Below are 14763 nucleotides of genomic sequence, written 5' to 3' on the forward strand. Positions count from 1 at the left end.
ATATCACATGTGGAGTTTAAGTTCCAGTTTAAGCTTAAACTGGAACTTAAACTACCAAGCCATATAATGCTGGAAATGGCATTTAAGTTCCAGTTTAAGCCTAAACTGGAGCTTAAACGCCAGAATCATGAAGGCTAAGAAATGCTGAAACTGAAGTTTAACCTCCAGTTTAACCTTAAACTGGAGGTTAAACGCCAGAATGAGAATTCCACTCAGGAAGCATTTCCACGTTTAACCTCCAGTTTAACCTTAAACTGGAGGTTAAACGCCAGAAATGGGGAATGCACCAGGGAGCCATTTCCACGTTTAAGCTCCAGTTTAACCTTAAACTGGAGCTTAAACGTGTTCGACCAAGTTTTCTCCTCCAGGGTTGCTTTCTCCATTTCCACGTTTAAGCTCCAGTTTAACCTTAAACTGGAGCTTAAACGTGTTCGACACCTCCAGGGCTACCTTTCTCAGCTTCCACGTTTAAGCTCCAGTTTAACCTTAAACTGGAGCTTAAACGTGTTCGACCTCCAGGATGGCTTTCTCTATTTCCACGTTTAAGCTCCAGTTTAACCTTAAACTGGAGCTTAAACGTGTTTGACCTCCAGGGCTGCCTTTCCTATCTCCACGTTTAAGCTTCAGTTTAACCTTAAACTGAAGCTTAAACGTGTTCGACTACGTTACCCTCCAGGGCTGCCTTCTTCCATTTCCACGTTTAAGCTTCAGTTTAACCTTAAACTGAAGCTTAAACGTGCTTCCACAAAAGGCATCACTGGAAGTGTCTGGCGTTTAAGCTGCAGTTTAAGCTTAAACTGCAACTTAAACGCCACTCTTGGAAAAGGTTTCTGGGCCAAAAATATTGCGGTTTAAGTTAGTATTTGAGCACAAACATTAACTTAAACTTACTCTGGTATGAAACCCAATTGAATATCATGGTTTATGGGATTGGGCCTGAAGGATTGATGAGTCTGAAATTTCAATTTGTTGAGTCATGTGTCATTATTTGATTATCACTAAGTTGGCTCAATGAATGTTACAGAATTTGGATCAGCAGCCTCATCAAGATTATGGATCATAAACCCAAGGCAAAAGGAAAGCAGGGAGAGGCCTCAAAGCCCAAGAAACACAACAGAAGCTCAATATAGAAAGTGTATAAATAGGATAGAATTTAAGTTAGGAGGGACTTTTACCTTTTCATTTGGCTAGTTTTCACATCTTTGTAATTGAATTCAGAGCTATGACTCACTAAACCCCTTTTCATTGGGTTAGGGAGCTCTATTGTAATTCAATGAATCAATAATAGTTTATCTTCTTCTTCAACCTTTTCTCTTGAATTTTGTTAGAAAGCTTCTCGATCTAATTCCATTGGGTAGTTGTCTTGGGAAAGAAACTACCCATAATTGGAATCCTTCGGAACCTTGGGAAAGGAATGGAGGATTCATGCTAGAGAAGCTTTCTCACAGTGAATTGGATTGGGGTTTGGATGGATATTGTGACATGTAATCCTACCAAATTGTGGTTCATGAAACTGTGTGGTATAATCAGTGATCGAGCATCATCTCTTCTTATGAACATTTAAACCAAGGGATTGGGAATTTGTTTGTTTTTAGAGAGAATTGGTGAGCCAAGGGATTGGGATCCAATCATATAAGATTGCCAAGCCAAATTCAATGAACGCATTGGTTGAGGAAGAGATAAACATGTTTTGATTCGGAGATCTCAATATCTCCTATAACCCAATGAATTCCCCATTTCTGATTTCCACTTTCTCTTTACATTCTGCAACTTAATTCATGCAATCACCCCTATTCCCTTTTAATTTCAGCAATTTAGCTTCTGCTCTTTAATTCATGCAATTTAAGATTCCACCATTTCAATTTCTTGTCATTTACGTTTCCCGCCAATTTTACATTCCGCAATTCTCATCTAATTCTTGATTCCGCTCAACTAAACATACTTCTAATCCGAATTGCTCATTCAACCAATCCTTGTGGGATTCGACCTCACTCTATTGTGAGTTTTTACTTGACGATAACCGGTGCACTTGCCGGAAGGAATTTTGCCGATCGTGCAATTTCCTAAATCGTGGCATAACAAGTTTATGCGCATCAGCCCACTTACCTACTGGTTCAGCGTCTGTTTCGGTTCTTGGAGCGCGAAAGGCTCCATGTCAGACGCCGACTGGATCGGATGGATCAGGCACTCATCTCCCTTGGCGCTGCGTTACCTCTGCTTCCAGACTCTCCGACCTCCGATGAGCAGGATCATCAGGAGGAGGATGCGGATGAGCCACTTCAGCGGGATGCCCCTCCAGCTGCTCCTACCACTACCGAGATCCCACAGCCACAGTCAGAGCCAGAGCCTATTGTTGTACCTCCCACTGATCCTCCGATTTAGCATCGAGGACGATGCTTGATTTTAAGTGTGGGGAGGGCACCGGTAGCATTATTTGGGAACCGGTGAACTTTTCGGCCTAGTTATCTCATTTTGCACATCTCTGTATATATTTTGATGCATTTCTAGTTTGCTTTGGATACTTTTATTGCTTATTTTGGATTTTAGATATTTTGATGCTTTTGGATATTTTTAGATGTTTTGGATGATAAGATTCCGTACTTTTAGTTGGATTCTTCTTTATACATTTTGTTTATCTTTGTTTTTAGTTTGTAGTTGTAATTAGAAATCATACTTTGGATTGCAAATATTTAGTCACCCTTTTTGCATAATATATTGGTTCTAAGTAAAAAAAAAGGAAAGGGTGAACTAAGAAAATTTTTAAACTTTTCAATCACAACAATACTTAGTCAAACATTGAGATTTTTCAAGAAGTTTAAATATAGGGCATTAACCCAATTGATTGAAAGAGAATTTTTGAAACTTGCTTGAATTTCATACCTTGTGAAGCATGTATTGAATTGAGAACACAAGCTCGTGAGACTTGAGCCTATTGATGTGGTTACATTTTATAACCACTTATTTTCCATTCTTGTGTAAAATTGTTCTCTTTCCATGATTGTGATCCTTGATTTGCTTGATTCTATATATCCGTTTATTTCTTGTGTTTGTGCATTTATATGATTGAGGCCATTCTTTCATTAGCCACTTACCCAAATAGCCAACCTTTTACTCTCCATTGTTAGCCAATTTTGAGCCTATGCTTAACCAACTTATTCTTATTTTAGCACATTACAAGCCTAAGGCGAAAAACCAATAAAAAGTCCTTGTTTGGATCTTTGATTGACCTAGGCTAGTGAGAGTGCTTTATTATTCAAGTTGGTGAGGCTTGGGAACATTGGATGGGATAAAAAGGGGCAGTACACCTTTATGTTTAGGAATTGGGCACGTATTCATGTATTGATTAAATGTAGAGACCTTATGCATTGATGTTCTTGTATTTAGTTTGAAAGAAGAAAAAGAAAAAAAATATATATAAAGAAAAGAAAAAAATGATGAAAAGAAAAGAAAAATGAAAAAAAGAATGATGATGATGAAAAAAAGAAAAAAAATAATACAATAAAGAAGGGACAGAATGCCCCAAAGTGAAATCAATAAAAAGGGGGTCAATGCATAAGTATTATGAATCAAATAAGAATGCATGAGTATGTAAGAAAAAGTGAAGAATGGGTAGTTAGAATAGCTTGCACTTGTATAGGTCGTTAAATAGGTTAGGTGGGAAAGTCTATGCTAATCAAAGATTCAAATCCTAGTCCACTTGACCATAAATGATCCTACCTTGACCCTAACCCCATTACAACCTAATTGAAAGACCTCATGATGAATGTATGCATGCATTGAATAAGTGTTGATTGTTAGAAGAAAATCAAATTTTGGAAAACATGATTAGAAGAGAATTGAGTGAATTAACCCTTAAACACTTGAGTGAATAGAGCGGATACACATCCGGTGAGGGTTCAAAAGTTCAATCACATGTGTTCACCCATATTATCTATATTCTTGCAAGTTTGAACTCATTTTGACAATTCAATACAATTGTGGTTTGGACTTAGTGCTTATTGCCTAGCTCTTGTGCTTACACATGCTCTCTTGGGAATTGATTTGTTTGAACTAAGCATTTCCAATTGCTTTAGATAATTGCATTTAGATAGGACTCATATAGTTTAGTTGCATTCAATAAATGTCATAACCCTTAGTTCCTTCTTAATTTAGCATGAGGACATGCTAAGGCTTAAGTGTGGGGAGGTTGACAAACCCCAATTTAACGGTTTGTTTTGCATTGAATTTAGAGTATTTTGATAACCTTTTGTCACATTTAGCCTAGGAATTAGCATGATTTTGTTATCTCTCCCATATTTGTGCTTAAGTGTAAAAACATGCTTTTTAAGCCTTATTTTTGATGAATTCTAGTTCTTCTTTGATTCCATAAGATGCCTTGATGTGTTTGCTAGTAATTCCAGGATTGAAATAGGCTAGGCATGGATCAAAGGAAGCAAGGAAGGAAGCATACAAGTGGAGAGAAGCATAAAAAGTCAAAGAAGCAAAGTCAGCCATGCACGCGCACGCGCACAAGGCGCTCGCGCGCACATCGCAGAATTAGCCAGGGACGCGCACGCGTACCATGCGCGCACGCGTCGATGAGGGCACATGACCTCACTAATGCAACACGTGCCTGGCGATTTGAGAGGGTTTCTGAACCCATTTTTGGCGCCAAATTGCTAAGGGGAAGGAATAAAAGGATGAAGGATTAAGGGGAAGGGATGATCATATTTTTACTAATCAAAAAAATTCCCAACCACTAATCAATTTTAGTTTAGAGTTTTAGAGAGAGAAGCTCTCACTTCTCTCTAGAATTAGAATTAGGGTTAGGTTTAGTTCTTAGACCTAGATTTAGATTGATGTTCTTCTACTTCTATCTCTCAATTCTTTGTTGCTACATTCAATCTTCTTCCATTCTTTAGTTGTAATTTCCTTTATGTTGTTCTTATATTTTGTTGTAGATCTACTATTGTTCCTTCTATTTTCTTTCAATTCAATGAGAGGTAATTCATAACAATTGTTCTTCTTTGCTTTTCTATTGTTGATCTCTTGTTTTTATAGTTGTAGATTCCTTTAATTCTTGCATTTAATAATGTTTACTCCTCTTGCACTTTATGTGTTTGTTGAAATGTCTCTTTTAGTTTTAGTGTAGATTTTGTTCCTCTTGGCCTAGGTAGAGTAATTAGTGACACTTGAGTTATCTAATTCCTTTGTTGATTGATAATTGGAGAGATTGCTAATTGGTTTGGAGTGCACTAAAGCTAGTCTTTCCTTGGAAGTTAGCTAGGACTTGTGGCTCAAGTCAATTCATCCACTTGACTTTCTTTTAATTAGTAAGGGTTAACTAAGTGGTAGCAATGGACAATTCTCATCACAATTGAGAAGGATAACTAGGATAGGACTTCTAGTCCTCACACCTTTCCAAGAGCCTTTTATAGTTTTTTTTAGTTTATTTTCATTGCCATTTATTTTTCATGCTTCTTATCCGAAACCCCAAAATAACTCATAACCAATAACAAGACACTTTATTGTAATTCCTAGGGAGAACGACCCGAGGTCCAATACTTCGGTTTATAAATTTTAGGGGTTTGTACTAGTGACAAACAACTTTTTGTATGAAAGGATTATTGCTTGGTTTAGAAACTATACTTTACAACGAGAATTCATTTGTGAAATTCTATACCATCAAAAATCCGTTCATCAAGCCTCCAGGGAGTGTTGTTAGTGAAACTGGCGCCTAACTTGATAATTTGGGTGCCTAACTTGGAATGTGGCCTCTCCTTGTGCGTGCTTGTTAATGTCTTGTGCCTAACTTGAGAAATCTCAAGTTAGGTGCAGCCTTGGCAGAATTGATGGAGGAGAAGTCTGAACTATTATATATCGTTGAAAAGCTCTGGAAGTTAGCTTTCCAACTCCACTAGAATCACATCAATTGGACCTCTGTAGCTCGAGTTATTTAGGTTTAAGTGCAGAGAGGTCAAGGTTGATAGCATCATTCGCCTTCTTCTCTTTTTCTGCAGAAACTCCATCAAATCCATCCGAATGCTACCTAAAATAAATAGAATTGTACATGACTCAAAGTAGCATCCATACTGGCTGAAAGATAATTAATTCTTGATTAAACTCAACAAATTAAATGAAAATTTACTAAGAAAAGATAGGAAAGATGCTCACGCATCAAGATCCTGATGGCGAACAATGTTGGTTCCAACATGGTGGCTTACACACTAACAGAACGACAATCCAACAACAGACCTCCTTCTTTAATGGAAAAAACAACAACTACTTAAAAGAAAGAATGAAGATCTTTGTTCAATTAGTGGATTACAACTTCTGGAAGATAATCATGAATGGTCTTCAAATCCCTACCAAAACTGGCGTTGATGGTGTTGTTACTCCCAAAATTGAAGCAGAGTGGAATGAAGATGACAAAAAAAGGTGGAACTCAATGCTAAGGCTGTCAACATGCTGAAATGTGCAATCAGCTTCGAAGAAGATTGGAAGGTCTCGGGTAGGCGAAGTTGTGATCATCAACAATGGCGCCAAAGACTTGGAGCTTTCAAACGTGAATCACACTTTGTCACAATTTCGCACAATTAACCAGCAAGTGCACTGGGTCGTCCAAGTAATAAACCTTACGTGAGTAAGGGTCGATCCCACGGAGATTGTCGGCTTGAAGCAAGCTATGGTCACCTTGTAAATCTCAGTCAGACGAATTCAAATGCTTATGGAGTTTAAGGTGATGAAAATAAATATAAAATAAAGATAGAGATACTTATATAATTCATTGGTGGATTTCAGATAAGCGTATGAAGATGCTTTGTTCCCCTTGAACCTCTGCTTTCCTATTGCCTTCTTTCAATCATTCATACTCCTTTCCATGGCAAGCTTTATGTTGGGCATCACCGTTGTCAATGGCTACATCCCGTCCTCTCAGTGAAAATGGTCTTGATGCTCTGTCACAACATCGGCTAATCAGTTGTCGGTTCTCGATCATGTCGGAATAGGATCCATTGATCCTTTTGCGTCTGTCACACGCCCCACAATCGCGAGTTTGAAGCTCGTCATAGTGATCCCTTCCCAGATCCTACTCGGAATACCACAAACAAGGTTTAGACTTTCCGGATCTCAGGAATGGCCGCCAATAATTCTAGCCTATACCACGAAGGTTCCAATCTTAGATTAGAAACCCAAGAGATACGCATTCAAGCCATTGCTAGTAGAACAGAGGTGGTTGTCAGGCACATGTTCATAGGTGAGAATGATGATGAGTGTCACGGATCATCACATTCATCAAGTTGAAGAACGAATGAATATCTTGGAGAAGAAATAGACTTGAGTTGAATAGAAAAACAATAGTACTTTGTATTAATTCATGAAGAACAGCAGAGCTCCACACCTTAATCTATGGTGTGTAGAAACTCCACCGTTGAAAATACATAAGAACAAGGTCTAGGCATGGCCGTGAGGCCAGCCTCCATGATCTAAGAACTACACGTCCAAAGATGAACAAAAGATAATTCCAAGATGTGTGTAAAAATACAATAGTGAAAGGTCCTATTTATAGAGAACTAGTAGCTTAGGGTTTACAGAAATCAGTAATTAATGCAGAAATCTTCTTCCGGGCCCACTTGGTGTGTGCTTGGGTCGAGCATTGAAGCATTTTCATGTAGAGACTTTTCTTGGAGTTAAACGCCAGTTTTTGTGCCAGTTTTGGCGTTTAACTCCAGCTTTTGTGCCAGTTTTGGAGTTAAACGCCAGAATTCTTGGGCTGACTTGGAATGCCTGTTTGGGCCATCAAATCTCGGGCAAAGTATGGACTATTATATATTTCTGGAAAGCCTAGGATGTCTACTTTCCAACGCAATTGAGAGCGCGCCAATTGGGCTTTTGTAGCTCCAGAAAATCCACTTTGAGTGCAGGGAGGTCAGAATCCAACAGCATCTGCAGTCCTTTTTCAGCCTCTGAATCAGATTTTTGCTCAGGTCCCTCAATTTCAGCCAGAACATACCTGAAATCACAGAAAAACACACAAACTCATAGTAAAGTCCAGAAGAGTGATTTTTATTTAAAAACTAATAAAAACATAATAAAAACTAACTAAAATATACTAAAAACATACTAAAAACAATGCCAAAAAGCGTATAAATTATCCGCTCATCACAACACCAAACTTAAATTGTTGCTTGTCCCCAAGCAACTGAAAATCAAATAGGATAAAAAGAAGAGAATATACAATGAATTCCAAAAACATCTATGAAGATCAGTATTAATTAGATGAGCGGGACTTTTAGCTTTTTGCCTCTGAACAGTTTTGGCATCTCACTTTATCCCTTGAAGTTCAGAATGATTGGCATCTATAGGAACTCAGAATCCAGATAGTGTTACTGACTCTCCTAGTTAAGTATGTTGATTCTTGAACACAGCTACTTTATGAGTCTTGGTCGTGGCCCTAAGCACTTTGTTTTCCAGTATCACCACCAGATACATAAATGCCACAGACACATAACTGGGTGAACCTTTTCAGATTGTGACTCAGCTTTGCTAGAGTCCCCAATTAGAGGTGTCCAGGGTTCTTAAGCACACTCTTCTTTTTGCTTTGGACCTCGACTTTAACCGCTCAGTCTCAAGTTTTCACTTGACACCTTCACGCCACAAGCACATGGTAGCCACTTAGGCAATGATTTTATTCCTGTGGGCCCTCCTATCCACTGATTCTCAAAGCCTTGGATCCTTTTTATCACCCTTGCCTTTTGGTTTAAAGGGGTATTGGCTTTTCATGCTTGCTTTTCTTTTTTTCTTTCTTTTTCTTCTTTTTTTTGCATATATCTTTTTTTTTCTGCAAGCTTTTCACTGCTTTTTCTTGCTTCAAGAATCAATTTTATGATTTTTCAGATCATCAGATAACATTTCTCCTTTTCCTTTCATTCTTTCAAGAGCCAACAATTTTAACATTCATAAAGGGTTAAGTACTGAAATCGTCCTTAAGGTAAGGGGCGAAAATCAAATTCGTCCCCGACCTTTTTTTGTTATTAAAATCATCCTCAATGTTATAAAACGTTATAAAATCGTCCTTTTTACCAATTTTATTTTTTTTAATTACCAAATTACCCTTTATTCAAAAATTATAAAATAAAAAAGAAAGAAAAGAAAGGCTGATTCGGGGGAAGGGGGAAAGGGGGGGGGGACGAGAAAGAGAGGGGGGTGGGGAAAAAGGAAGAGGGGAAGGGGAAGGGGGGAGGGGGGACGGCGCCGGCGAAGGGGGGAAGGGGAAAGGACGCGGGCTGGGGTGGGGGAGGAGGAGTGGGAAGGGGAAAGGGGGAGGGGATCGCCGCCATCGCGCCAGTCACTGCCGCGCCTTCGTCGCCGTTCCTCGCCGCCTCCGCCTCCGCCATCTTCTCTCCTCGCCGCTGCCACCGGTCTTTACGTACGCCACCGATCTTCGCTGCCGCAGCCACTGCTGCACCGCCTGCCCTGCACTGCTACACCGCCGCCACTTCTTCTTCTTCTTCTTCTTCTATAAATTGGATTTTTGTTGTAGAATTTCTGAATTTTTTGTGAATTGTTGCTGAGTTTTGATTATTGCTTATTGCTGAATTTTGATTATTGTTGTTGCTGAGTTTGTTGAATTGTTGCTGAGTTTTGTTGAATGTTGTTGCTGAGGGAGGGGGTTACGGGAGTGGGGTGAGGGATGTTACAGGAAGGGGGAAGGGTTGGGGGGTGAGGGAGTGGGCTGAGGGGGGAGGCGGGAGGGAGTGAGGGAGGGAGGGAGGGCGAAGGGGGGAGTGAGGGAGGGGGGAGGGCGAAGGGGGAAGGGGTGGGGGTGAGGGAGTGGGCTGAGGGGGGGAGGCGGCAGGGAGTGAGGGAGGGGGGAGGGCTGAGGGGGGAGGGTTGAGGGGTGGGGGTGAGGGGGGAGGGAGTGAGGGAGGGCGGAGGGGGAGGGTTGAGGGGTGGGGGTGCGGGAGTGTGGGAGGGCGAAGGGGGGAGTGAGGGAGGGGGAGGGCAAAGGGGGGGTGGGGGTGAGGGAGTGGGCTGGGGGGAGGCGGCAGGGAGTGAGGGAGGGGGAGGGCTAAGGGGGAGGGGGAGGGAGTGAGGGAGGGCGGAGGGGGAGGCGGAGGGCGGAGGGTTGAGGGGTGGGAGTTTGGGGGTTTGTTTTAATTTTTTAATATTATTTTAAATTATTTTTATTAATAATGAAGGGTAATATGGTAAAAAAAATAAAATTGAAGTGGAAAAGGACGATTTTATAACGTTTTGTAACGTTGAGGATGGTTTTAATAACAAAAAAAGGCCGGGGACGATTTTGATTTTCAGCCCAGACCTTAGGGACGATTTCAGTACTTAACCCCATTCATAAACAATCAAATTCAAAAATATGCACTGTTCAAGCATTCATTCAGAAAAATAATAGTATTGCCACCACATCAAGATAATTAAACTGTTTTAAAATTTGAAATTCATGCACTTCTTTTTCTTTTTCAATTAAAAACATTTTTCATTTAAGAAAGGTGATGGATTCATTTTTCATAGCTTTAAGGCATAGACACTTAGACACTAATGATCATTTAATAAAGACACAAACATAAATAAACATAAAGCACAATTTTCGAAAAACAGAAAAATAAAGAACAAGGAAATTAAAGAATGGGTCCACCTTAGTGATGGCGGCTTGTTCTTCCTCTTGAAGATCTTATGGAGTGCTTGAGCTCCTCAATGTCTCTTCCTTGCCTTTGTTGCTCCTCTCTCATGGTTCTTTGATCTTCTCTAATTTCATGGAGGAGGATAGAATGCTCTTGGTGCTCCACCCTTAGTTGTCCCATGTTGGAACTTAATTCTCCTAGGGAGGTGTTGATTTGCTCCCAATAGTTTTGTGGAGGAAGATGCATCCCTTGAGGTATCTCAGGGATTTCATGATGAGGAAATTCCTCATGCTCTTGTCCATGAGTGGGATCTCTTGTTTGCTCCATCCTTTTCTTAGTGATGGGCTTGTCCTCATCAATGAGGATGTCTTCCTCTATGTCAATACCAGCCGAATTGCAGAGGTGACAAATGAGATGAGGGAAGGCTAACCTTGCCACAGTGGAGGACTTGTCTGCCACCTTGTAGAGTTCTTGGGATATAACTTCATGAACTTCTACTTCCTCTCTAATCATGATGCTATGAATCATGATAGCCCGGTCTATAGTAGCTTCGGACCGGTTGCTAGTGGGAATGATTGAGCGTTGGATGAACTCCAACCATCCCCTAGCCACGGGCTTGAGGTCATGCCTTCTTAGTTGAACCGGCTTCCCTCTTGAATCTCTCTTCCATTGAGCGCCCTCTTCACATATGTCTATAAGGACTTGGTCCAACCTTTGATCAAAGTTGACCCTTCTAGTGTAGGGGTGTGCATCTCCTTGCATTATAGGCAAGTTGAATGCCAACCTTACATTTTCTGGACTAAAATCTAAGCAATTCCCCCGAACCATTGTAAGCCAATTCTTAGGGTTCGGGTTCACACTTTGATCATGGTTCTTGGTGATCCATACATTGGCATAGAACTCTTGAACCATTAAGATCTCGACTTGTTGAATGGGGTTGGTGAGAACTTCCCAACCTCTTCTTCGGATCTCATGTCAGATCTCCGGATATTCGCCCTTTTTGAGCTTAAAAGGGACCTCGGGGATCACCTTCTTCTTGGCCACAACTTCATAGAAGTGGTCTTGATGCACCCTTGAGAGGAATCTCTCCATCTCCCATGACTCGGAGGTGGAAGCTTTTGCCTTCCCTTTCCTCTTACTAGAGGTTTCTCCGGCCTTTGGTGCCATTAATGGTTATGGAAAAACAAAAAAGCTTTAGCTTTTACCACACCAAACTTAGAAGGTTGCTCGTCCTCGAGCAAAAGAAAAAAAAGAGAGTAGAAGAAGAAGAAATAGAGGAGATGGAGGGGGCTTTGTGTTTCGGCCAAGGGGGAGAAGTAGTGTTTAGGTTGTGGGAAAATGGTTTGAATTTGAATGGTGAGGTTGGTGAGGTTTTATGAAGGATGGATGTGAGTGGTGAAGAGAATGGTGGGATTTGATAGGTGAGGGTTTTTTGGGGAAGAGGTATTGAGGTGATTGGTGAATGGATGAAGAAGAGAGAGTGGTGGGTAGGTGGGGATCCTGTGGGGTCCACAGATCCTGAGGTGTCAAGGATATCTTATCCCTGCACCAAGTGGCGTGCAAAATGCCCCTTTCTGCCAATCCTGGCGTTAAATGCCAGGCTGCTGCCCATTTCTGGCGTTTAACGCCAGCTTCTTGCCCATTCCTGGCGTTAAACGCCAGTCTGGTGCCCTTTTCTGGCGTTAAACGCCCAGAATGGTGCCAGACTGGGCGTTTAACGCCTATTCTGCTACCTTTACTGGCGTTTAAACGCCAGTAACTGTCTCCTCCAGGGTGTTCTATTTTTCATTCTGTTTTTTCTTCTATTTTTGCTTTTTCAATTGTTTTTGTGACTTCACATGATCATCATAAAATAGAAATTTATCATAGATAATTAAAGATTGGGTTGCCTCCCAACAAGCGCTTCTTTAATGTCAATAGCTTGACAGTGGGCTCTCATGGAGCCTCACAGATGTTCAGAGCAATGTTGGAACCTCCCAACACCAAACTTAGAGTTTGAATGTGGGGGTTCAACACCAAACTTAAAGTGGTTGTGGCCTCCCAACACCAAACTTAGAGTTTGACTGTGGGGGCTCTGTTTGACTCTGTATTGAGAGAAGCTCTTCGTGCTTCCTCTCCATGGTTACAGAGGGATAACCTTGAGATTTAAACACAAGGGAGTCTCCATTCACTTGAATGATCAATTCTCCTCTGTCAACATCAATCACAGCCCTTGCTGTGGCTAGGAAGGGTCTGCCAAGGATGATGGATTCATCCATACACTTCCCAGTTTCTAGGATTATGAAATCGGCAGGGATGTAATGGTCTTCAACCTTTACCAAGACATCCTCTACAAGTCCATAAGCCTATTTCTTTGAATTGTTTGCCATCTCTAGTGAGATTCTTGCAGCTTGTACCTCAATGATCTCTAGCTTCTCCATTACAGAGAAAGGCATAAGGTTTATGCTTGACCCTAGGTCACACAGAGCCTTCTCAAAGGTTATGGTGCCTATGGTACAAGGGATTGAGAACTTTCCAGGGTCTTATCTCTTTTGAGGTAATCTCTGCCTAGTCAAGTCATCCAGTTCTTTGATGAGCAATGGAGGTTCATTCTCCCAAGTCTCATCACCAAATAACTTGGCATTTAGCTTCATGATTGCTCCAAGGTACTTAGCAACTTGCTCTTCAGTGACATCTTCATCCTCTTCAGAGGAAGAATACTCATCAAAGCTTATGAAAGGCAGAAGTAAATTCAATGGAATCTCTATGGTCTCAGAATGAGCCTTAGATTCTCATGGTTCCTCATTAGGGAACTCCATGGAGGTCAGTGGGCGTCCATTGAGGTCTTCCTCAGTGGAAATCACTGCCTCTTCCTCCTCTCCATGTTCGGCCATGTGAGATGTGGTTATGACCTTGCACTCTCTTTTTGGATTCTCTTCTGTATTGCTTGGGAGAGTGCTAGGAGGGAGTTCAGTGATTTTCTTACTCAGCTGACCCAATTGTGCCTCCAAATTTCTAATGGAGGACCTTGTTTCAGTCATGAAACTTTGAGTGGTTTTGATCATATCAGAGACAATGGTTGCTAAGTCAGAGTGGCTTTGCTTAGAATTCTCTGTCTGTTGCTGAGAAGATGATGGAAAAGGCTTGCTATTGCTAAACCTGTTTCTTCTACCATTGTTGTTGTTGAAACCTTGTTGAGGTCTCTGTTGATCCTTCCATGAGAGATTTGGATGATTTCTCCATGAAGGATTATAGGTGTTTTTATAGGGTTCTCCCATGTAATTCACCTCTTCCATTGCTGGGTTCTCAGGATCATAAGCTTCTTCTTCAGAGGAAGCTTCCTTAGTATTGCATGTTGCTGCTTGCATTTCAGACAGACTCTGAGAAATCATATTAACTTGTTGGGTCAATATTTTATTCTGAGCCAATATGGCATTCAGAGTATCAATCTCAAGAACTCCTTTCTTCTGAGTTGACCCATTATTCACAGGATTCCTTTCAGAGGTGTACATGAATTGGTTATTTGCAACCATTTCAATTAGTTCCTGAGCTTCTGCAGGCGTCTTCTTCAGATGAAGAGATCCTCCAGCAGAGCTATCCAATGATATCTTGGAGTTCAGACAGACCATCATAGAAGATTCCTATGATGCTCCATTCTGAAAGCATGTCAGAAGGGCACCTTCTGATCAATTGCTTGTATCTTTCCCAAGCTTCATAGAGGGATTCACCATCCTTCTGTCTAAAGGTTTGGACTTCCACTCTAAGCTTATTCAATTTTTGAGGTGGAAAGAACTTTGCCAAGAAGGCATTGACTAGCTTTTCCCAAGAGTTCAGGCTTTCCTTAGGTTGTGAATCCAACCATGTTCTAACTCTGTCTCTTACAGCAAAAGGAAAGAGCATAAGTCTGTAGACTTCAGGGTCAACCCCATTGGTCTTGACAGTGTCACAGATTTGCAAGAACTCGGCTAAGAACTGATGAGGATCTTCCAATGGAAGTCCATGAAACGTGCAATTCTGTTGCATTAGAGAAACTAATTGAGGCTTAAGCTCAAAGTTGTTTGCTCTGATGGCAGGGATAGAGATGCTTCTCCCATAGAAATCAGGAGTAGGTGCAATAAAATCACCAAGCACCTTCCTTGCATTGTTGGCATTGTTGTTGTTTTCG

The 14763-nt window shown here is 41.0% G+C and overlaps 1 non-coding gene across 1 annotated transcript; it reads left to right on the forward strand.

The window, feature by feature from the left end:
• Positions 1-14258: 14258 nt before the first annotated feature.
• LOC112753830 (small nucleolar RNA R71) lies at positions 14259-14366 on the forward strand. The gene has a single exon (XR_003178195.1). It is a non-coding gene; the product is annotated as a small nucleolar RNA R71 (small nucleolar RNA).
• Positions 14367-14763: the final 397 nt, after the last annotated feature.

The sequence above is a fragment of the Arachis hypogaea genome, chromosome 15 (assembly GCF_003086295.3).
Source record: "Arachis hypogaea cultivar Tifrunner chromosome 15, arahy.Tifrunner.gnm2.J5K5, whole genome shotgun sequence".
NCBI classification, from domain to species: Eukaryota; Viridiplantae; Streptophyta; class Magnoliopsida; order Fabales; family Fabaceae; genus Arachis; species Arachis hypogaea.